The sequence below is a fragment of the Ursus arctos genome, unplaced genomic scaffold (genome assembly GCF_023065955.2).
Source record: "Ursus arctos isolate Adak ecotype North America unplaced genomic scaffold, UrsArc2.0 scaffold_9, whole genome shotgun sequence".
Lineage (NCBI taxonomy): Eukaryota > Metazoa > Chordata > Mammalia > Carnivora > Ursidae > Ursus > Ursus arctos.
In genome coordinates, this window is record NW_026623111.1 from 38,498,869 (window position 1) to 38,525,103 (window position 26,235).

Here is a 26,235-nt window from a genome sequence, read left to right on the forward strand (position 1 = left end):
ACATACCAAAATTTGTGGGACACAACTAAACAGTATTGAGAGAGAACTTTATAGCAATAAATGCATACATTAGAAAAGAAGAAAATTCTCAAATCAATAATCAAAGCTCCCCTTTTAAGAACTGAGAAAAAGAAGAGTGATATAAATCCAAAGCAAACGAAAGGAAACAAAACTAAACACAGAAATCAATGCAATTGAAAACCAAAAAACAATAGAGAAAAATCAATGAAAGAGGTGTTTCTTTAGAAAGATTAATAAAATTGGGGGCGCCTGGGTAGCGCAGTCATTAGGCGTCTGCCTTCGGCTCAGGGCGTGGTCCCGGCGTTATGGGATCGAGCCCTACATCAGGCTCCTCTGCTATGAGCCTGCTTCTTCCTCTCCCACTCCCCTGCTTGTGCTCCCTCTCTCGCTGGCTGTCTCTCTGTCACATAAATAAATAAAATCTTTAAAAAAAAAAGAAAAGAAAAGAAAGATTAATAAAATTGATAAACACCTAGGAAGACTCACAGATAAAAAGAAAGAAGACTCAGGCTCCCTGCCAGGACCCTGGGATTATGACCTGAGCCGAAGGCAGACACTTTACCAACTGAGCCACACAGGCGTCCCTGAAGTCTACACTTTAAAATGGTGAATTTTAAGTTATTTGAATTATATCTCAATTAAGTAAACTTTGGCCTGTTAAGAGGATGAAAAGACAAGCTACAGAGTGGGAGAAAATATGTGCCAACTGTATGTCTGATAAAGACTAGTATCTAGGCTATACACAGAGCTCTAAAAACTCAACAGAAAAAACAAACAATCCAATTAGAAAAATGGGCAAAAGACACGAAGCGACATTTCACCAAAGAGCACATAGAGATAGCAAATTAATACATGAAAAGATCTTCAACATGATGAAATGCTTGGTAAGTGCAAATTAAAATTATAACAAGGTATCACTAAACAATTATCAGACTATTTGCAGCAACATGGACAGGACTGGAAGAGATTATGCTAAGTGAAATAAGTCAGGCAGAGAAAGACAATTATCATATGGTTTTACTCATTTATGGAATGTAAGAAATAGCAGGGAGATCGGTAGGAGAAGGAAGGGAAGAATGAAGGGGGGTAAACAGAAGGGGAAATGAATCACAAGAGACTATGAACTCTGGGAAACAAACTGAGGGCTTCAGAGGGGAGGGGAGTGGGGGCTTGGGATAGGCCCATGATGGATATTAAGGAGGGCACGTATTGCATGGTGCACTGGGTGTTATACGCAAACAATGAATCATGGAACACTACATCAAAGACTAATGATATACTGTATGGTGACTAACATAACATAATAAAAAATTAAAAAAAAAAACAACTGTCGGACTGGCTGAAATAAAACATACTGGCAACATCAAATGCAAGTAAGGATGTAGAGAAATTTGATCACTCATACGTTGCTGGTAGGAATGTAAAATGATAACAGCTACTCAAGAAAATGGTTTGGCAGTTTGTTTAAAAACCAAACATGTAACTATCATATGACACCAGCAATTACACTTAGGCATTTGTCCCGGAGAAATAAAAGTTTAGGTTCACACAAAAACCTATATTCAAAGTTTATAGTAGTTTTCTTTATAGTAATCAAAACCTGGGAAAACCTGTATGTCCTTCAATAGGTGAATAAACTGTAGTATATTATACCAACTACTCAGCAACAAAAAGAAACAAATTATACATTCATTTGACACACCCAACAATCTGCATAAATTTCCAGAGAGTTATGCTGAGTGCAAAGAACCAATAAAAACAGTTACATACTATATGATTCCATTTATACAACATTCTAGAAATAACAAAGTTATAGAAATGGAGAAGGGATTAGTGGTTACTAGGTAGTAATAAGGGAGTGGTGGCAGAAAAACATGGGTGTGGCTATAAAAGGGCAATACTAGGGATCTTCATGGAGATGGAATTGTTGTCTTGACTGTATCAATATCAATCCTGCTTATAGGCACGCCTGGGTTGCTCGGTTGGTTAAGCCTCTGCCTTCAGCTCAGGTCATGATCCCAGGGTCCTGAGATTGAGTCCCTTGTCGCTCCTTCTCCCCCACTTGTGCTCTCTAGCTCTCTCTCTGTCTTTCAAATAAATAAAATATTTTAAAATTAAAAAAAATTTTAAAAAAGGGACAATACTAGGGATCTTCATGGAGATGGAAATCTTGTCCTGACTGTATCAATATCAGAATCCTACTTGTAGGGGCGCCTGGGTGGCTCAGTTGGTTAAGCCTCTGCCTTCGACTCAGGTCATGATCCTAGGGTCCTGGGATGGAGTCCCGCATCAGGCTCCCCACCCAGCGGGAAGCCTGCTTCTCCCTCTCCCTCTGACTCTGCCTGCCGCTCCCCCTGCTTGTGCTCTCTTGCTGTGTGTGTGTGTGTGTCAAATAAATAAGTAAAAAATCTTAAAAAAAAAAGCAAAGAATACTGCTTTGTGATATTGTACTATAGTTTTGCAAGGTTTTACCATTGGGGGAAACTGGGAAATATGAAATCTCTCTATAGTTTTGTCTTAAAACTACATGTGAATCTATAATTAACTCAAAATTAAAAGTTGAATTAAAATCTTAATTAACAGCTGATGATGACAGTAGCCAACAATTACTGAGTATTTAATGCTAAGTGTGGTTCTAAACATTTGATCCATTTAATCCTCCCACCAACCCAACCATATAAATGTTACTGATCTCAAGCAACAGACACATAAGCCCTGTGCACTGACACTCCGTACAGCTCCGATCCCTAGGGGACTGGACAAAGTGAAATCATAGCTCCTGGCTAGGTTTCCCAACATTATTGCCAAACAAAGTTGGATAAACTCATTTCAAGAGAAGCCAATAACTCAAGAGATGAGGATTTGGAAAAGAGAAAGGGAGAAATTTATTTAGGGTGCCAACAGCCAGAGAAGGTGGCAGATTCAAGCCTTAACAACTAACTTCTCCACCTGCAAGATGGACATCTAGAGTTTTATAGGGAGAGGTTCAAGGGGTACATGCAAGAGAACACGCAGAGAGCAGGTGAGCATGGGTGGGGAGTGCTATGTGTTCAGCAGTGATCACGGGCAGGGAAGGGGACGTGCTCTTCGAAGGCATTCTATTGCTATCAGGGCATTTCTGGCATGCCATTTGGAATGTTCCAATCATTGCTAAACACCTTCATCAATGCCTCAAGAAAGTGTGATGAGAGATAAGAACAATGGGCTTTAGTTAGAGTGTGAGTGAAGCAGTCTTGTCGGTTTCTAGTTTTAAGTGTTGGGTTCTGACATAAGGACAATCATTAGTCCCATTCAAGAGATGAGAAAACTGAGGGTCAGAGAATAGTTAAGTAACTTGTCCAAGGTTACATAGTTCATAATTGGTAGGGAGTGATTCAACTTCAGGCCCCCTGGCTCCAGAGGCTATGCTCTTTCTTTTTTTTTTTTTTTTTTTTTAAGATTTTATTTATTTATTTGACAGAGAGAGAGAGACAGCCAGCAAGAGAGGGAACACAAGAAGGGGGAGTGGGAGAGAAAGAAGCAGGCTCCCAGCGGAAGAGCCTGACATGGGACTTGATCCCAGAACTCCGGGATCACGCCCTGAGCCAAAGGCAGACACTTAACGACTGAGCCACCCAGGTGCCCCCAGAGTCTATGCTCTTAACCACTGTGTCAATAATCAGGTAACGGCATACTCAGACTTCTCAACTTTCCTTGAAATCACATCCTCGTCCTACCCTGCAACCTTTGTCTGAGGATCAGTTGCTGCTGCCCCCTTCAGGCAGAGCGTTGTTGCACATTTATCACAAGGCTCTCTGTTCAATAGAGTCCATTTTCTTGCTCCCAGTTCACTTCATGCATGGATGTTACCAAGTCCGGCAGATATTTAAGTTTTAGACCCTGGCATACAACATTACCTTGTGTCTGCAAAATGAAAAAGCCATGGAGAAGAGAAAAAATATGTATTAAAATTACATTGATTTAAACCTAGCAAAAGAAGAACCATTAGAATTAATATGAAGTTTGAATTATAGAATATTTTTAAGTAACTATAATAAAGCAGATGCAGACAGGAACTGCTAATATTGCAGCATAAGTTATTGATTTTTAAAAAAAAATAAGGGGTGCCTGGGTGGCTCAGTCAGTTAAGCTTCTAACTCTTGATTTCCGTTCAGGTCAGGATCTCAGGGTCATGAGATGGAGCCCTGCATTAGAGTACAGGCTGTGTATGGAGCCTGCTTAAGATTCTCTCTCCCTTTCCCTCGGCCCCTCCCCCTCCCCCTCCTTCCAATCTAATCAATCAATCAATCAATCAACCAAAATCTTCCTCTGGGCCAATTCTCCTCATGCTATTAATTACTTAGTTCATCCCTCTTCCAAACTAACAGCTGTTACTCTCCATTCCCTACCTCACCCCACTGTAGTAGCTGTCAGTGTCCCTCATATATCCCCTGCGCATTCACCTTTCCCCTAGAAGGACAAGGTCATTCTCAAGCACCTTCTGCCTGAAAGCTTTCTCTTGGCCCCTTTATAGGGAGCAGGCCAGAAATGCCAGGACAGTTAACATCCCCAGGAAGCTGCCACCACCCAGTGATGGATGAAAACTAGAGGGTACTTACCAGTTTTCTTGCCCTTGGATGGGACAACTCTGAGTCGTGTTCCCAGTGGATCCCAATAGGATTGAGGCCCAGTTACCCTCTGTGGTAATCTGCTCACTAACACCCTTTAGTTGCTTCTCTCCCTTCCTTGTCTCTTTCCTTATGAGTGCTGTCTGGAATCCCTCCCAAACAAACCATTTGCATTAAAATCTTTGTCTTAGGTCTGATGAATGCCCACCCTAGCCTAAGACACCCATCCCAGGAAAGAAAAAGAGAAAGAAGGGAGGGGGAGGGCAGGACTGGGGAGAGGGGGAGGGAAGGGAAGAAAGGAAAGGTGTCTTTAAAAACAGAGCATCACTCAGAAAGTGAAGATCAGCTGTGTTTCTATCCCATTGAATAGGATTAACCTGGTTGGTTTTAGATGGAGAGATAACCTGCAGCTTTGAATTAAGAAGGAAGAAGGTAAAAGCAGAAACATCTGAAATCCCAGTTCATACCCTTTCCTCCTAACTTCTGAATTCATCCAAGTCTGAAATTCCAATCACTTTACACTAAAGAGTTTGCTCTCTACTCCGGTTACTCCTTCAAGGACAACTGTTGTGGACTGAATTGTGTCTTCTCACCCTGCCCCCAGATTCATAGGTTGAAGTCCTAACCCCCAATGTGACTGTATTTGGAGACAGGACCTATAAGGAAGTAATGAATCATAAAAGTACAGTCTTAATCCAATAGGACTGGTGTCTTTTTTTTTTTTTTAAGATTTTATTTATTTATTTGTCAGAGAGAGAGAGCGCGCACAAGCAGGGGGAGTGGCAGGCAGAGGGAGAGGGAGAAGCAGGCTCCCCACTGAGCAAGGATCCTGACACAGGGCTCAATCCCAGGACCCCGGGATCATGACCTGAGCCTAAGGCAGATGCTTAACCGACTGAGCCACCCAGGCATCCCAGGACTGGTGTCCTTATAAGAAGAGGAGGAAACACCAGGAGTATGTGTGCACAGAGAATAGACCAAGTGAAGACACAGCAAGAGGGTGACCATGTATAAGCCAAAGACAGAGGCCTCAGGAGAAACCAAGCCAGCTGTCACCTTCATGTTAGACTTCCAGCTTCCAGAGCTGTGAGAAAATATAATTCTATTGTTCAAGGCACTTGGTCTGTGGAACTCAGCCCAAGTAGACTAATAAAGCAAGCCTCAACAAATGATCAACATATTTGATGTGTATATGAATTTTTCTACCTCCAGTCCTTTGAACCAACTATGGGAATGAAGTCAGTGTCCAAGAACTAAGTTTGGGCCCCCTCTTAAAGTTCTTGGGACAGTGTAAGCCTGTGATTCTTGTATGATTCTGTGGAAGGGAGGACAAGGGCTTAAATAATAACTGAGATTTTATTTTCTGTCAGGTAAATGGGTGAGAAGTCAAAACTGATGACATTTGGTTTAGAAAAGTAAGGACTATGAATCAACAAAACCAAAAGGCAGCCAACAGAATGGGAGAAGATGTTTGCAAATGTCTTATTGAATAAAGGGCTAGTATCCAAAATCTATAAAGAACTTAACAAACTCAACACCCAAAGGACAAATAATCCAACCAAGAAATGGGCAGAAGACATGAACAGACGTTTCTCCAAAGAAGACATACAAATGGCCAACAGACACATGAAAAAATGTGCAATATCACTTGGCGTCAGAGAAATACAAATCAAAACCACAATGAGATACCACCTCACACCAGTCAGAATGACTAAAATTAACAAGCCAGGAAACAACAGATGTTGGCGAGGATGCAGAGAAAGGGGAACCCTCCTACGCTGTTGGTGGGATTGCAAGTTGGTGCAGCCACTCTGGAAAACAGTATGGAGGTTCCTCAAAAAGTTGAAAATAGAGCTACCCTATGACCCAGCAATTGCACTACTGGGTATTTACCCCAAAGATACTAATGTAGTGATCCGAAGGGGCACCTGCACCCCAATGTTTATAGCAGCAATGTCCACAATAGCCAAACTATGGAAAGAGCCCAGATGTCCATCGACAGATGAATGGATAAAGAAGATGTGGTACATATGTACAAGGGAATATTACTCAGCCGTCAGAAAGAATGAAATCTTGCCATTTGCAATGACATGGATGGAACTAAAGAGTATTATGCTAAATGAAATAAGTCAACAGGGAAAGACAATTATCATATGATCTCACTCGTATGTGGAATTTAAGAGACAAAACAGGATCGTGGGGGAAGGGAGGGAAGAATAAAACAATACAAAGTCAGCGAGGGAGACAAACCATAAGAGACTCTTAATCATAGGGAACAAACTTAGGGTTGCTGGAGGGTAGGGCATGTGATGTAATGAGCACTGGGTATTATATAAGACTGATGAATCACTGAACTCTATCTCTGAAACTAATAATACACTATATGTTAATTAATTGAATTTAACTTAAAAAGAAAAAAAAAGAAGGACTATGATGTCTTATGCCCTGGGGTCATGGACTCATTAATAGCTGCAACTGGTGGGGCGCCTGGGTGGCTCAGTCAGTTAAGTGTCTGCCTTGGGCTCAAGTAATGATCAGGGTCCTGGGATCCAGCCCAGAGTTAGACTCCCTGCTCAGCAGGGAATCTGCTTCTCCCTCTTCTTCTGCCCTCCCCTCACCCACTTGTGCCCTCTCTCTCTGTCTCTCTCAAATAAATAAATAAAATCTTAAAAAAAAAATAGCTGCAACTGATTATATAAGAAACTGAGATCAAGTCGTGTTCTCCACCATCTCTCATAGGTTTCCATCCAGAGGTACTCAGCCAAATTAGTTCCAAATTATGGGGACTTTGTATGACATGTATTTATTTTTAAAAAAAGAAGAAACATGTTTGCCTCTTCTGTACCCTTTTCCCCAAGTACAAATTTAAATACAGAAGAAATAGAGCAGTTATGAAGAACTCCCTCTTTCTGTACTTTGTTTTTCTAACATTGTATGTTGTTTCATAACATTGATAACAAAAATATGATGACCAAAAACAAGCTGGGCTTTTTCAGTTGAACTTAATTCTTGGCTTCTGAACAATAGTGGGAACAAAGCCCATAGGAAAATTTGGCCAGGCAGACACATTGTTGTTACTTATTAGGGAGTCTGCTAGAATTGATAGCAGATCTTTTGATCTTTTTTTAAGAGGTAAAAACAAACATCTTTCTCTTTTAAAAGAAATTTCTTTCCCTGTTTGCTGCTTTTGAATTTCTCCATTTTGAAATTTTCAGATACATACTAGAAATTGTCCTCTGTCACTGGAGGAGGCCGACCAAAGGATCATAAACCATAGGGGAGAAAAGGAATTTAAAAAGCCACCTGGTTTGCTGGAAATCACTTCTCTCTGGGCCTGGATATTGCTTCTAGGCTTGCTAGATTTAGCAAATTAAAATATGGGATGTCTTATTAATCTGAATTTCAGATGAAAAACAAATGACTTTTTTTAGTATATGTCATGCAATATTTAGGACATACCTATACTAAAACATTTTTTATTATTTGAAATGTGACGTTCACCCGGCATCCTGTGTTTTGTCTCGCAGTCACAGTATAACCACCTGTCTCGTGCATACATGGTCTATGTCCTATGTCCTGTGTGCTACATGCCAAGACTATCACATCAATAAATCAAATCTAAATCCTGTCTTTGGAAAAAAAAAAAAAAGAAAGAAATTGTCCTCTGTCAGATTTCCTCTTCTTTTTTTTATTGAGTTATAATTAACATATAACATTATATCGAGGTTTCTTCTTAATTGCCCACAAGATTTCATGAAATTAGCACCTACTGTATACCTTCACCTTGCACCTAGCTGGAGAACTCTCATCAAATTGCCAAGCAAGTAAATAAATAAATAAATAATAAATTCCTCTTTGTGGAAGAAGATGGTTAACGAACTCTGTTTTCAAAATTGCCTTCATCCTAAGGCTGTTTTTCTGCCCTTTATAATTTTCTGCACTGTGAACTTTAACAGAACAAAAAATGTCTTCAGGGGCGCCTGGGTGGCACAGCGGTTAAGCGTCTGCCTTCGGCTCAGGGCGTGATCCCGGTGTTATGGGATGGAGCCCCACATCAGGCTCCTCCGCTGGGAGCCTGCTTCTTCCTCTCCCACTCCCCCTGCTTGTGTTCCCTCTCTCGCTGGCTGTCTCTATCTCTGTCAAATAAATAAATAAAATCTTTTTTAAAAAAAATGTCTTCAGTAGAATTCTTATACCCCATTTAAATTGAAAGTTCTTGCATATCTTTCCATAATAATGCAACTGCAGTCCTCAGGGCTGATAGACACATTCAAAAGGACAGCTTAGCATATTACCAACTTCTCTCACAGGTCCTAAGTGTAGGCACTTTGATTAAGTGTCAATAGCAAAGCAATGTGAGAATGTGACTGCAATATAGATAATGTTAGGGAAGAAACAGGGCCTGGCATTCTCCTTCCTTGAATGCCCCAAAGCTAGCTATCTCCTCTTGTGATGAAGAGGATGAACCTTGTGCTGTATGAAATAGAAAAGTTAAGCATTCACAATGAAAACCAGCAAAAAATATTATAATATATATACCAATGGTTTTATTCAAAGAATCTGAAGTCAACAGTCACCTTGATGTAAAAAACCAAACATCAGTTGCCGTATACACACATCCACAGACCTAACTGTAACTGACACATTTTTTAATTTGGTCACTTAGATAAATCTACTAAAGGAAACAAAATGCAAAGATCTGTTATTTCCTCCCTCTGTTTCATCTCCTTTCAGCACCAGACTCTGCCCCAGCACCCAGCACTGAGCTCCCCACACAGCCCCCTGCTATTGGCCATCAGACAGAGCCTCTTCATTCTTCCTGAGCCAGAGCCTTCTCTGGTGGTCCCAGGCACAACTCCCAGCATGCTGTGAGAGTGGAGAGTTGGGGTAGACAGGAGCTTTTTCAGGTGCCATCTGTCCAGAGCAGCACTGTTGAGTAGAAATATAATGTGCACCACAAATGCAGGCCCCATGTAATGGAAAGTGTTCTGATGGCCAGTTTGAAAAAAAATAAAAAGAAGGAGGCTAAACTGATGTTAATATATCTTATTTCTTTATTAAATTAATTAATACACAATATATATAAGTTTTAGGGGTATAACATATTGATTTGGCATTTCTATATTTCACTCAGTGCTCACCATGATAATTGGAGAGACCATCTGTTACCATGTGACATTGTTACAGTATTATCGATTATATTCCCTATGCTGTACTTTTCATCTCTGTGATTTGTTTATTTCATAACTGGAAGTTTGTACCTCTTAATTCCCTTTTTCTATTTTGCCCATCCCCCTCACCTCCCCTTTGACAACCACCAGTCTGTTTTCCATCTTTAAGAGTCTGTTTTTTGTTTGTTCATTTGTTTTGTTTTTTAGATTCCACATATAACTGAAACCATATGGCATTTGTCTTTCTCTGCCTGACTTATTTCACTTAGCGTGCTACCCTCTAACTCCATCCATGTTGTCACAAAGGGCAAAATCCCATTATTTTTTATGACTAAGTAATATTTGTGTGTGTGTGTGTGTCTTATTAACTCAATTTATCCCAAATATGATCTTGTATACATATAATACAAAAATTATTAGAGAGATATTTTACATGTTTCTTTTTTTATACTAAGCTTTCACAATTTGGTGTATATCTTACATTTACAGTACATCTCTATTTGGATTAGCCACTTTCAGGTATTCCAGAGCCTTATGTACCTCATGGCCCCGTGTTGAAGAGCATGAGCCCAGAGCACACCGTGGTCGTACATTCACAGAGGGGTGGCAGGGAAAACAGTACACCCTCAGTACACTAGCCATCACACTTTGGGGAACACTGCCACTGGATTTTCCACAACCTGAGTTCCTAACAACAAGGGATCTCTCCAGACTGAATGAGATTCTGTAGTTGACCCGAAAACTGCCCACAACCTCCTCAGAGATGTCTCAGGAACTCCAGACGAGGGATTGATTACCTGACTTTAGAACAGGTACTTCGAACTGGAACAGTCCTGGTGGGATTCACTTTGGACTGAACCATTACTTCTTTGGGCCATTGCTGAAACTACACAAAATTCTGGGCTAGAGGCTGAAGAGCACGTTGTTAGATATTGGATTTTATTTTTTCGTCGTTCTCCAGGCGAATTCTGTGATTTTTACAATCCAAGCTTTCAAAGTTGTTGATTGTCAATGAGCTGCCCCTTAGTATTTCTACCATACTCTAATTCTTTTTTATTTCAAGCCATGTGCACAGTCAATATGGAGTGTGAAAAGACTGTTTAAAGCATAAACCATTTTTTTAAAAAAATTATCCTTACTACATGTAAAAATAGCCTATATTCTGTCATCTTGAGTGAGGATTGTTTAGACTAGTCACACAGCTCTGCGTCTCAATCTACTCAGCTCTGTTTCCATTGACAATATAGGTCTGGCCTAAGTATGCCAGGTTTGGGTTTTTTTTTTAATGTTTTTCTTAAAATAAAGGAAATGATATTTAATATGAAAAATAACTAGTTTTGAAGATTTGGGCATTTGTAGTCCAATGTGTCATAAAATGGTAGAATTACATACTTTCAAAGGAGGCCATCCAGGCAAAACCCCTTATATTGTATATATATGTAGATTTATATATATATATTTCATATATATATATATACATATTTCATATATATATATATACATATATAAAAGTCTTGATCTGTAATTTAATTCAGAGATTTTTCAAAAATCAAGATATTTCAAATCATTTCTATTAGGAAATGATTGTAATTTAAATTTTTTAATTTAATTCATTGATATAACAATCATTTATTGGGAGTCTCTTATGTGCTACAAGTCTGGTATATGCTGAGAACACACAGACAAATGATTTCATTCCTGTTCATATTTATTCCAATATATTATGATACATTATGATAGAAGTTACATAATTTGTAATGCTTTCAGTAAACAACTAATAGTTTAACCAACATATTGTTATATACAATGTATAAATAAAGATAAATATAAATAAAGATTCTTTTATTTCATGGTTAACCACAATGGTAACATTAACAAGAAACTACAACTTTAGCCAGAGACACTTTAGTAATTATAATAATGTAGCAGAAGACATTCAGTAACAGATAGAAGGAAGACTTCTAACCAAGAAGGTTATTAAAACACTACAGTGGCTTACCACGGGAGAATGGGATCTTTATGTATAAATATAGGTTATATCTTCATCCTTCAAGGTCCATTCAAGGAAGTGTACCTGCAAGCAATGAAGGACATTTCTCTATTCTGATAAATTAATTTTTTCCTGTTAATGAAAATAATTACAAACATTTTGGACAATATAGATATAACATCTCACATGTAATCCCACAGCTCTCAAGGTACCAAGATAAGCAATTTAGTATTCTTCATCTCTGTCTTATTTCCTATACAGACATTTTCATTTCATATAGCTGTAGTCATGGTGTAAATACATTTTTCCTATTATTTTCACTTATTACAACATAACCATGTTATCCTGTAAAACATAATATTCACAAGCTCAGTGGTGGGATTGTTTTGTGAGGGGTTAGTCCATGTATTTTATTCCCCACACCATTACGTGTAACCTCTCTCTGCTTTTGGCTTCAAGACAAGAGGCCACCTTCTGGATAGGGTCAGAGCAGTGGTCAGTGCTGGATGTGAAAATAAAGACACTGAATTATAGCTTTCTAAGTTTAAAAGGAATGTCTAAATGTAAGCTACCCCCTCAAAAAAAAAAACAAACAAACAAACTTAGAAAGCAAATGCATTTGGAGAAACCAGTTCCTTCCCCATCACCAAAATCCAAGATAGAAACACTCATCAAACCTGGGGAGGGTGGGGAAGAATTAAAGGAGAGCCCATGGGGCTTAGAAGTTGGTCACCCTCTCTCACTCCTCACATTCCAGCTCCTGTGCAGGTTGAGCAAGGGAACAAATATTGGTAATGGAGGCCCCTCCCAGGGACGTTTGAGACCTAAGTAGAGTAGAATGTGCCTTAATGGTCTTGTCTGAAATGCTGGTAGTTCTACCCAGACATGCAGGAGTTTATAAGAAGCTTAAGAGAAGGAGTTTAAGAGTTTAGGGTAAGGGATGGGGGGACCGTGTTAGAGTCAAGATTTTCACAGGCCTTAAGAATGTTTACTTAAATATTGTCATGGAAAGGGCTCCAGTAAGCATCAGTGGAGCCAGCAGGAATTCCACGTAGAAGTGTCAGCAGGAGGATGGGTCCACCTTCTTAACACACTCTGAAAAGAGACATGCCTAAGCCAGGACACCGGTGGGGGCAATATGGGGCTCTCCTCTAGCCCAGCACCCCCACCCCTCTGTTACTCTCCCTTTAGGCAGGTGAGCCTAAAAGTGGCATGGGGACAGACTGCTGGTGCAGTCTGAGCTTAATTACCAGCAGTTTTGAGGAGTGCTGACACGCCTAGCTGCTCAATATCTGGAAGCCTTGTGGGAAGATGAGTTTGGCTGTAGTATCCCCACTGTAGAGAGAGAAAACCTCCAGCTCCAGCCTCTGTCATTTCTAGGACTCCAGAATTATTCACCAATCATATATGTCTCCACAAATATCAAAGATTTAGTACTCTTGATCTTCTTTTGTAATTTAAGCATCATGAAATTCCAAACCCGTGCTATGCAAAATATGAAATTTCTAATGGAAGATTGTTTATAGAAAAAAAAAAGACTAAAAATCTTTAAATATCTGGCACATATAGGCACTCAGTATTTGTTGAATAAGTGAATGTAAGGACAATAGAATATAATAAATTTCATCTGGGATCAGATTACTAGGCTATCTAATATTTATGATGAAGGTAGTTCATGGGAAAGTGTTGCTCTGTGAAATAATTGTATATACTTAATCTTAAATTTAAGAGTCAGTCATTGTTGAGTCATCCGTGAATTTATCTAGATATTTTTAATTTTTTTTTTAAGATTGTAGTTACTCATTTGAGAGGGGGGGGAGGGACAGAGACAAAGGAAGAAGCAAACTCCTCACTGAGCAGGACCCTCAGATCATGACCCAAACTAAAGGCAGACGCTTAACCAACTGAGCTGCCCAGGCACCCCTAGATATTTTTAATTCCTGTGATAGTTGCATAGCCTGTATGATTTTTAGGAATAATTTCCAAATGTTTATATTATACTGTAAAGATATACTTCTGTTCAAAAACCACCATTTTTATATCTCTTACTTATACTCCAATGATATGGTAATTTGTGGGGAAAAAAGTATTTTCCTGGATATATTTTGAAGCAATTGATAGATAAGTTTTTAAATTTACTTTTCATCTTCATATAATGCTGGAAATGGCTCAGATTAAATGATCATCTAGTATATGGAGAAGACTTCTATTGGATAGCACTATACTAATTGGATGCTAATGGATTGGTAGTCCATTGGATACTGAAAAACATTATTAAGTGTGACAGGTATTATCTATAGAGTAGAGTGAACAAATTTAAAATCTTATGTATAAGAGAGTAAAAATTAAGGATTAAAATACTTTGAAGTGTGTAAATTACCTAAGTTTTAATAAGGGAAATTTTAGAGTAAATATGAAAAGCCCTTAAAGTTTATGTACCATTTGATTGAGCAATTCCATCCTGGTATTGCAGGATTGCAGGATTCTTGTCTCACAGAGTCAAAGAATGAATCTCACAGACACAAAACGGTGAAGTGAAGTGAAAGTTTAAGTGAAGGTAAGAGCAGAAAGAAAAGAAAAAAGCCCTCTAGAGTGAGAGGGGTCCTAACTGGGTTGCCACTGAGGGCTTTTAAGGGCAGTCTTATATTGAGAACTGACTAGGAAGCTTGTGGCCTTGAGATTCTTGTGCCGTCTTGGATTGTTCCCTTATCTCTTGTTCAGCTGTCTCAATGTCTCCACCTGCCAAGAATAGTTTCAGAGCCTCGTCAGGGGAGTCAGGGACCTCCTGTCTCTCCTGCCTATACCTTAACCCCTTCTCTACTCATGGGCAGAAAGAGCTATACTGGGATTGTGGGAGTGACTGATTGTATATTTTTTAATTAGTGGGGGTTAGGGATAGTGCAAGTCTCCAAGGAACCTGGAAGCAAGGCTTTCAGGACCTTGAGGGGCCAGCTGCTGCCAAGAGAGGGTTACTTTTAAACATTAGGCACTAAGGCAGCCACGAGCTCCTTGAGGAAGGTCACATTCTACATACTTCGGGCATCTATCAGTGGGTTGCAAACTGTAAGGAGATTTTAGTTCAAGCTACATTTCTTTTGCCCTTAATTCCCACATCACTGGGGCTATTATATTCATGGACATGTGTAAAAAGTAATTAAGGGGCACCTGGGTGGCTCAGTCGGTTAAGCATCTGCATTCGGCTCAGGTCATGATCCCAGGGTCCTGGGATGGAGTTCTGCGTCAGGCTCCCGGCTCAGCTGGGAGCCTACTTCTCTTTCTCCCTCTGCCACTCCCCTTGCTTGTGATCTCTCTCTCTCTCTCTCTCTGTCAAATAAATAAATAGAATCTTTAAAAAAGAAGAATATTTAGTTATATATCTTACATGTCATATCAAAAGAGAATGGGGGGGCACCTGGGTGGCACAGTCGTTAAGCGTCTGCCTTCGGCTCAGGGCGTGATCCCGGCGTTATGGGATCGAGCCCCACATCAGGCTCCTCTGCTATGAGCCTGCTTCTTCCTCTCCCACTCCCCCTGCTTGTGTTCCCTCTCTCGCTGGCTGTCTCTATCTCTGTCAAATAAATAAATAAAATCTTTAAAAAAAAAAAAAAGAATAGGGAAAATTAATTTATAAAACTGATGGACTGTATGATTTCATCTTTGGTTAAAAAGTACAGATATATGCATAGAAAAAAGACCAAAATCATGATATAAAATATTAGTAGGTATATTATGGTGGTGCTATGCTTATAGATTTTTATATTCTTTTTTTTTGATATTTTTTCCATATTCTACAATTAGTATGTATTCTTTCTACGATCACCTTTTCAAATTTATTTTTTAAAACTCTCCTTGTTAGCTCTTTTACTAAATTTAAAGTAATGATTTTATATAAAAACAAAAACTCAATAGTTTAAGAACAAAAACAGTCCTTAGTACAGGCTACAGAGATTAGCATAAGAAATGAGGAAAACATCACTTATAAACAGGCAAGAGAGCATTGAAAGGCAGTGATTCTCTCTGCCCCACCTCTCTGGAAGTTAAATTCTATCTATGGAGGATCAGGGAAGTAAGGGTTTAATTTTTAAGTATTAGTAATGATTAATAGGTTGTCCTTTAATTTTGCTTTAAAACAGTTTGCATAATGAGGAAAATTCCCTTGGCTTGATTCACCCATCTTGTCTTAGGGAGAAAGTAACTTTTCTACTTCTCACAGTCATTAAAAAGGAAGCTGTGCTGCCTTTTTCTCCCTGGTAGAAGCAAGATAGGTAGTGTGTCATCTTTGTATATACATCCTACTATTCAAGCATTCAGCAAGACAGTATGAGCTGTTTCATTATGGATATGCAAAGTAATGACTCATCTAATCCTTCCAGGAAAGCAATTTCTTAAATGACAGCACTAGGCATCAGGTGTTAGAAATCCCAGCTGTCATCCACAGAACTAATAGTAATGTAGGAAACAAAGGCAAAAGAAAAATTAAATTTCCTTACTACCGACAGCCCACTGACAAGTCCTTGAAACAGGCAGAGTGACATTCCCCTAGGAATTCAGCTGCCTCGATGTCAGTAGAGCAAAAGGCAATCTTAGCCCGACCTCCAGGAACCTGTAAGTCTACTTTAACATATAAAAATTCTTTTGGAAACTTCCTTTATCTCTACCCCCCAAGATACATGTTGGCAATCATCCCAAAGGAATATGACCCACTGATATACATCTGAAGGGTCTCATGACTAAGGTTTTATTAGATGGTAATAAATGACCTTTTCCCAAAAATAGCTAACCCCCTTGAGTTCATGGAAACTTGCTTCCATAATTCCTTAGAGACTTAAGCTATCCCTAACCCCCTCCCAACTTGAAAGTATATAATGGGCCACTCCTCGTGACCCCAATGCAGCCCTTCCTGCCCACAGGTCCTGGCCCCATGCTTTAATAAAACCACCTTCTTTCTTGGCCATCGGCTTCGAACCCTAACATCTTTCCTACATAAGTAGGATGTTATGAGCAATATCTTGGCGACTCCTATGCAGTAATGTGACTAAAGACCTAATATTTCTTTGTTAAGTTTTTCTTTTTTAAAGAGTAGCATATTCCAGGGCACTTGGGTAGTTCAGTTGGTTAAGTGTCTGCCTTCGGCTCAGCTCATGATCCCGGGGTGCTGGGATCGAGCCCTGCGTCAGGCTTCCTGCTCAGCAAGGGAGCCTGCTTCTCCCTCTCCCTCTGCCCCTGCTCCTATGTGCTCTCTCCCTCTTGCTCACTCTGTCTCTCAAATAAATAAATAAATAAATAAATAAATAAATAAATAAAATCTTTAAAAAGGAAAGGAATAATGTGAATGATAATAATTGTTAAGCCACAAAAGCCCATCTATCTGGTTCAACTCTTGCCCTTCCCAAAACAAAACAAAAACTGATGCTGTCACCAGCTAGACCCCAAGACCTGACCTTTACTGCTCACCTGCTTGTACCCACTGACCTTTGTCCCACATTTTCCCTTAAGCTCTTTTTTCCACCTTATCTCTTACTCTGGCAAAAGACCGGACTAGCCTCCTATGAAGGGAACTGACAGTACCCCTCGAGCAATAACAACTGCCCAGATGGAGAACTCCAGCAGCCGGGACCATCCAGACCAGTTTGAGCTTAACTCCTGACTCACACCTGTGCAGAGGGACCATGGAGTGACCGACCCATGGAGTGACTGACACTACACTTACCTCATCACAATACTAAAATCCCCACCCAAGGAGGAGCACAAGCCTCATTTACATGACGACTACATACAATGTATTTATAGGTGTATGTCCTTAAGGTGCAAACTTTTTGACCTTATGCCTGCCTCTACATACAATGACAAGGCTCTTCTTTCTAAATACTCATCTTAACCCTAAATAAAAGGAACCCATTCACCCTTGCTTGGGGAGTCATGGCTTTGGAAGTTATTCTGCATGATCTGCTTATTTGCTGCAAATAGTTTCCGTTGTGTGATAACTCCATCTGGTTTAGTTTCCATCTGTGACACAAGAAGCAAACTCTCATTAGTTCAGTTACAATGTGTACTAAACCTGTGAGCTAGTGAGAACCTCCTCCATTTAGCCCAGGGAAAACATTTGCCCAAAGTGCAGCCAGTCTTCAGATTACCCACTATCTTCAAACTTTAAAAATTTGTCCTAGTTTCTTCTGCTTCCAGAGACATGTTAGGGATATAGAACCAGGGAATGTATAACAGACAAATAGGTCTCATCCGGGTAAATTCTCTAAGTACTATGCCAATTGTCTGGTCGTGAAGACATAAAACAAATGAAATGATGTGATTAATAATTTTAGCTATATTAAACTTTAATTTTCTGTTTATCTAGAGCCTTAAAAACAAAGTAATCAAATTAAAGGAGTGAGAAGGTGTTTGCAAGGCATAGAAAAAAGGATTAAAATCTATAATAAAGAACTCTTACAGAGAATATGACAACCTAAACAAAAATGAGCAAAGATATAAACAGGTACATCACAGAGAAAGAAAACCCAACAGCAAAAACATGAAAAGAAGTGCTGCCACTACTAATTAAGAAGTGCAATTGGTGTGACCACTGTGGAAAACAGCACGGGGTTTCCTCAAAAAATTAAAAATAGAAATACCATACAATCCAGTAATTCCAATAGTAGGTATTTACCCGAGGAAAATGAAAACACTAATTTGAAAAGATGCACTTCTATGCTTTTTGTAGCATTATTTACAGTAGCCAAGATATGGAAGCAACCCAAGTGTCCACTGACTGATGAATGGATAAAGAAGATGGAAAGTTACTCAGCCATTCAAAAAAGAATGAGATCTTGGGGCACCTGGGTGGCTCAGTCATTAAGCATCTGCCTTCCGCCCAGGGCGTGATCCCAGGGTCCTGGGATCAAGCCCCTCATCGGGCTCCCGGCTCTGCTGGGGGCCTGTTTCTTCCTCTCCCACTCCCCCTGCTTGTGTTTCCTCTCTTGCTGGCTATCTCTCTCTCTGTCGAATAAATAAATAAAATCTTAAAAAAAAAAAAAAGAAGAATGAGATCTTGACATTTGCAACAACGTGGATGGAGCTAGAGATATCATGCTAAGTGAAATAAGGCGACAAAGAAAGATGAATACCATAAGATTTCACTTATATGTGAAATCTAAAAAACAAAACAAACAAACAATGAAAAAGAGACAGAATCATAAATGCAGAGAACAAATTGGTGGTTGCCAGAGAGGAGGGGATTAGGGGGATGGGTGGAATAGGTAAAGGAGATTAAGAGGTACCAACTTCCAGTTATAAAGTGAATAAGTCACAGGGATGAAAAGTGCAACATAGAGAATATCATCAATATTTTAACAACATTGTATGGTGACAGATGGTAACTATACTTACAGTGAGCATCTTGTAATGTATAGAATTGTCAAATCACTATGTTGTAGACCTGAAACTAATATAATGTTGTATGTCAACTATACTTCAATATTTCATTTAAAAAAAAGGGAATGCAAATTTAAGTAATAAAAAGATCATTCATATCCTTCCAGTTGGAAATAAAGTATAAAGTCTGACAGCACCAAGTATAGGAGAGGATATGAGCTGCTGATAGGAGTTTAAATTGTTACAACCATTTGGAAACCAATTTGGCAATACCTAGTAAAACTGAAGATGTGGTTACACCATGACTCAGGGCTATTTTTTTTACTACAGAGATGCTTGCCCAACGTATACACAAGGAACGTACAAGGATATTTATTACAACCTTTGAGACAGCAATAAATAAAAAGATAAAAACAGTCTAGTTTTCTATCTGCTGGGAAATGAATAAACAATATGTGATTATTCATACAATGGATTTCCATAAATAGTTAAAATGAGTAGATCATATCTACATGTATGAAGATGGATAAATTTCAAAAATATTATACTAAGTAAAAATGAAATTAAATAGTAATATAATACATTTGACATGATACAATTCGTATATAATTTTACACACATAAAACATTGTTAGATAAGTATATATGTTATAATATATTTTTTATTTAGACAAAAACATTCTTTTTTTTTAAGATTTTATTTATTTATTTGAGAGAGAGAGCTAGCACGAGTGAGGGGAATGGCAGAGGGAGAGGAAGAAGCAGACTCCCCACTGAGCAGGGAAACCAATGCAGGACTTGATTTCAGGACTCTGAGATCATGACCTTAGCCAAAGACAGACACTTAACCAACTAAGCCATTCAGGGGCCCCTAGAGAAAAAACATTCTTAAGCAAAGATGATAAAATGTAAATATTTAAATTCAGAGTGGTGAGTAAATTGTTGTTTTTAATATTTCCTGAATGTTTTAAATATTTAATAATTAAATAATTTTGTTTAAGTTATTAATTAGGAAAACACCCAAATTTCTTTGGAGAAACACAAAAGCAAGTCATATGGAAGCAGTCTTGTAAGGCTTGAATTCATTAGTAGAGTTAATTTCATCCCTGTGATAAGTTCTTGATGTGAGAGTTAAGCTCCAATTAAGCCCATGAACATCCTTTTTCAAGTATACATTGGGTGGCGGACCCTTTTTATTTATCTCCCAAGGCATGTGTGACAATTAAATTTTGAACGGTTTCTCAAGCTTTCTTACACCTTACAGTTACTGATCAAAAGACAAGGTTAGGCAGTGAAAGACTTGCTCGTGCTGACTTCCAATTAGTCTTGGTTAATTTTGCAAATTATTGGTTGTTGCCACTTCACAGCCTCTTTGGGTTACTGATTTGAGCTGTTTGATTTTCTCTGGCATCAGATATATTTTATAAACATGTAAAGAACACATATTTTAAAGAGATAGAAACGAAAAAATATCTTTATGCCACCATTTGATAACCATCACAGTAACTATTGGTTCAGTCAAGAATCATCAATGGATGATTAGATGAGTAAAAGTTTGATGAGAAACAAGATACAATCTCAAGGGACACTTGGGTGACTCAGGAAGGTTGGGCATCCAACTCTTGATTTTAGCTCAGGTCATGATCTCAAGGCTGGCATTGGGCATGGAGCCAGCTTAGGATTCTCCCTCTCCCTCTACCCTTCCTTCCCCTCTCTAAAGAAGAAAAAATATATATTATCTCAAAATATCTCCCCACAAATTACTTTCTAATTACAAAGAAAAAAACATGGTAACTTTACAGTGGAGAAACCATGCAGACCTTGCTTTAACATAAGTAACCGCGGTTAACATCATGACTACTGAGACACATCAATATATGTAGGACATGATGCACTGAGAACACAGCATTGCTTCTGTGTTACTTCTTTTTTTAAAGATTTTATTTATTTATTTATTTTAGAGAGAGAGAGAGAGAGAATGCACACATGTAAGTGGCGGGGAGGGGCAGAGGGAAAGAATCTCAAGCAGACTTGCACTGAGGACGGAGCCCAATGCAGGGCTTGATCGCATGACCCTGAGGTCATGACCTGAGCCAAAACCAAGAGTCGGTTGCTTAATTGACTGAGCCACCCAGGTGCCCACTTCTGTATTACTCCTGCTCCAAATGCATGACCTGAGTCTAAGCACGAGGGACCATCAGACAAATTCAAAGTGAGGGACATTCTACAAAGTAACCAGCCTGATGCTTTAAGAATGTCAAAGTCATAAAGAAAACCTGAGGAATTATTCAAGATAGAAGAATCAAGCAACATGGCAACTCAATGCAGTTATGAAATCCCAGATTGCACTGGATCCTAGGCCAAAAAATTATTTTTCTTTTGTTTTGAATAATCTCATTGGGTAATTGGTTGCACCTTGTTGCTTTTGCTAAGAAGCCTCAGAATACAAATTTAATATAAAATACTTTGAGTATCTGCACTATATAATGAGAATAAAACTGTGAAGCCACTGCAGTCTCATCTTGCCACCCCATAAGAATGATCTAATTCAAAAAGGTATTTCTCTATACTCTGCTCTCAGGAATTACAAACAAGTCTGTCATAACAAGATTGACAGAGAATTTCTAATATTTATAGACCTTTTCTATAGTTTCCATATCACAAATTCAGGGACTATTGGCAGGAAGCCCATTAGCTGATCTATTCTACTGTAGAGCTAAAAAAGGAAAAAGATAATTAATAAGGCTGTCAGAACCAAATGACAGTGGGTTTCAAGCTGCACTTAGAAACACAGCAGCAGGGGTGCCTGGGTGGCTCAGTCAATTAGGCGTCGAGCTCTTGGTTGGGGTTCTTGTTATGATCACAGGGTCCTGGAATTAAGCCCCGAATGGGGCTCTGTGTTCATCATGGAGGCTGCTTGCCCTTCTTCCTCTGCTCCTCCCCCTGCTCCTGCTTTCTCTCTTGCTCTCTCTCTCCATCTGTTTTGAGAATGAATAAATTAAAAATCTTTAAAAAAAAAAAGAAAGAAAGAGAGAAACAAACAAACAAACAAACAAACACAGCAGCAGTCAGTCCAGCCTTGGCTTTCATGCAATGAATTCTACTTCCTGTATCTTTTTTTTTTTCTGTTCCTGTATCATTTAAACATAGTGGAATTGTTATGAAGATGTGTGCTATGCATCCCAGTTTCTTGGATAGTGTTCTTCATAATTTTATATATTGACAGCAATATATAAAGTGAGTTTTTAGCTTTGGTTAAAAGTGAGTTTAGGGGCACCTGGCTGGCTCTGTTTATAGAGCATACAACTCTTAATCTCAAGGTCATGAATTCAAGCCCGACATTGGGCATGTAGCCTACTTAAATAAATTTTTTTTTAAGTAAGCTTATTTTTCATTAATCATGTGTCTTGAAGTTAATGACTTGACTTTTGAGTCAAAGAGCTTTCATTTGCTAAATGATAGGATCAGAAATTTCTTGCCTCTGAGATTCTTTCCAGTTCTATTTGTGGATTATTCCAATTCTTTAGTCAATAGTTAGATTATCAGTAAAAGTAGTATATTTCTTCTAAGACCAAAATAGAAAACCTATTTTCTTTAAAAGAAATTCCTTATGGTAGCTTATTTTATGAAATATGTTAGATGCATGAAATGTATAATTAAGAATAGAACAAACTTCCATGTACCCACCATCCAGCTAAAATATAGAACATTACAGTTTTTCATCTATCATGTTGGCAAAATCCTAAGTTTGACAAAAAAAAAAAATCTTATTGGCAAGTCTGCAGGGAAACAGTCATTTTCATACATTGTTGGTGGGAGTGTATAAGGAGAATTTGACAATATCTAGCAAAATTACATATGCATTTAACCTTGGACAGCATATAACTGTAACTGTATCCCAAAGATATACTGGCAGAAATATGAAATGATGTATGCACAAGGTTATTCATTGTAGTATTTTTATCATAGCAAAAGCTTGTAAACCATCCAATGCCCATCGATAAGGGAATCATTTAAGAAATAATGGTACATCCATATGATGAAATTCTATACCTCTGTAAAAAAAAAAAGCTCTATAAAATGCTATGGAAATGGACAGTATGTTACCTTCTGTGTAAGAAAGTGGGACTATAAATGTTTGTGTGTGTGTTATTTTTTAAAGTAGCATTAGAAGGATAAACCAAAAGCCGATATAAAATTGTTACCTATAGTGAAGAAAAAAAAAGGAAGCAGGTGATGGCAAATAAGCATATGAAAAGATGCTCAACGTTATATGTCATTAGGGAGTTGCAAACTAAAACAACAGTGGTATACCACTACATATATATTAGAATGGCTAAAATCCAAAACACTGACAGCACCAAATGTTGACAAGGGTGTGGTATAATAGGAACTGTCATTCATTTCTGATAGAAATGCAAAATGATACAGCCACTTTGGAAAATAGTTTGGCAGTTTCTTACAAAACTAAACATACTCTTACCATATGATCCAGCAATCACACCTCAGAATTTGCCCAAATAAGTTAAAAACATATCAACCCAAAACCCTACACATGAATGTTTATAGCAGCTTTATTCATAACTGTTAAAACTTAGAAGAAACAAGATGTCCCTCAGTAGGTGAATGGATAAACAACTCTGGTACATCCACACAATGGAATATTACTCAGTCCTATAAAAAGAAATGAGCTATCAAGAGTCAAAAAGACATGGATAATTTTTTTTTGTTGTTTAATAAAGTTTTATTTTCCAAAATGTACAGTTGGCCGGATCAGCAGCTGGGGCATCTCCACTCTTGGTGTCTCTGGTGTAAATTACTTGAGCTCTGTGCTTTGAAACCAGTTTAATAAGTCCTTTACTGAGGAGCTCCTGAAGGGCTGCCCTGGCCAGGGAACCTCAAATCTTCAGTCTCTCAGAGACAACAGCTGGAGTTATAAGCTTGTAGTTGGAAACTTCCTTACAGAGTTTGTCATGTGGCACTTTGTCAAACAAGACCAGATTATTGAACTTGTCCCAAACTTTGCCTTTGGACCACTTCTTCTTTTTTGGCCTTACCCGCAGATTTGTTCACTGGGTCTTTGTCTCTTTTGGCCGACTTTCAGTCTTCTTTCTTCTTCTTCTTGTCATTGGGTGGCATAGCGAAACTCGGAAAGCAGCGGCCACCCAAGACATGGAGGAAGCTTAAATGCATATTGCTGGGGCACCTGGGTGGCTCAGTTGGTTAAGCCTCTGACTCTTGGTTTAGGCTTAGGTTGGGCTCAGGCCCTGATCTGAGGGTCGTGAGATCCATCCTGCCTCCGGCTTCTCCCTGAACGCGGAGTCTGCTTGAGACTTTCTCTTCCTCTCCCTCTGCCCCTCCCCACCACACTCACGTGTGCTGTCTCTCTCTCTCTAAAATAAGTAAATAAATCTTTTTAAAAACGCATATTGCTAAGTGAAAGAAGCAAATATGAAAAGGCTATATACTGTTTAATTCCAATTACATGGCATTCTGGAAAGGGCAGAACTATGGAAACAATAAAAATCAATGTTTGCCAGTGGTGGTTGGGGAGGGAGGAAAGAAAGAAGGGATGAATAAGTGGAGCATAGGGGATTTTAGGGCCTTGAAACTATTCTGTATCATATTGTAATTGTGGATACATGTTATCATATATGTGTCAGACCCATAGAATGTACAACACAAAGAATGAACCTTAGTATAAAACATGGTCTTCTGTTAATAATAATGTATCAATATTGGCTCATCAGTTGTAGCAAATGTACCACACTAATGTAAGATGTTAATAAAGGGGAAAGAGTGGAGGATGGGGGAGGGTAAAGGAGTATATTGGAACTCTGTTCCTTCTGTCCATTTTTCTGTAAACCTAAAATTGCTTTCAAAAGATAAAATCTATTAAATAAGAGATGGAAATAAACCTTTCTGAATGAAATTTTTCAGGTGGTTTTGATCTGGAACCTTGTAAATGTGGTTAGTAAATGACTTAAAAACATAAGATTAATTTAAAAATATAAAAGAACAAAACAATCCCTAAAAATCTAAGCCAAATTGAAACAAGTGAGATTAAGTCTACATCAAGTTGATGGCACGACCAGAGAAGGCTATTTCAGGTGATCATGAAAGCTGTAGTTCGACTACATTTTTGTGGGATATATATACATATATATTTTTAAAGATTTTATTTATTTATTCGACAGAGATAGAGACAGCCAGTGAGAGAGGGAACACAAGCAGGGGGAGTGGGAGAGGAAGAAGCAGGCTCCCAGCGGAGGAGCCTGATGTGGGGCTCGATCCCACAACGCCGGGATCACGCCCTGAGCTGAAGGCAGACGCTTAACCGCTGTGCCACCCAGGCGCCCCCGTGGGATATATTCTAAAGACAATAGGAATGACAAAGAAATCTTAACCTGCACTTAGTTGTTTAACTGTTAATTAAAATACTGTGATTGCTCTTTTGAAATTGTTATTTTAAAAATACTTATGCACATATATTCTAATATAAATATTAATCATTAACAATTATATATTTGCTTTTTCTACCATATATTTTAATCATATATTTTGATCCTTCATGAAAGCAAACAATTACATTAATGTTATAAAAACACAATTTTTAGCGTCAAAGAACAGAAATAAAATATAAAATAAAAAATTAGGTGAAATTTCTAATCTTCAATTTAAATAGAATATATCAGTATGAGCTCATTATTGACTTTTCTCTTTCAAAAAAATGGTTATTTCCTTGTTCAGCCAACTGGAAAGGTGTGGAGGTAATAATAAGTTATTACTTATTAATAAGTTAATAGCAACTTAATAGGGATGCAACAAGCAACCCTAATGCCCAGAGTGTAGTCTCAAAATACCAAGGAAACAAATTCTATGTTGAAATAGCTCATTTCAGATCTAAAATAGGAAATATACCTGGTGAATCTGGGGCATGAAAACCAGGGAGCTATCAAACACTACAGGGGTTATGTCAAAATGACCAAGAGCCAAACTGAAGAGGCTCTGCTGGCTGAAATTGGCAACAATATGAGCATCAAAAAGAATAATAAGGCACTTATTGTATGATCTAATCGAGT

General features: G+C 38.5%; 1 pseudogene; it reads right to left on the minus strand.

Annotated features, from left to right (window-relative positions):
- Nucleotides 1-21,858: 21,858 nt before the first annotated feature.
- LOC113262336 (40S ribosomal protein S25-like) lies at nucleotides 21,859-24,292 on the minus strand (annotated as a pseudogene).
- Between the last annotated feature and the right edge of the window lie 1,943 nt (nucleotides 24,293-26,235).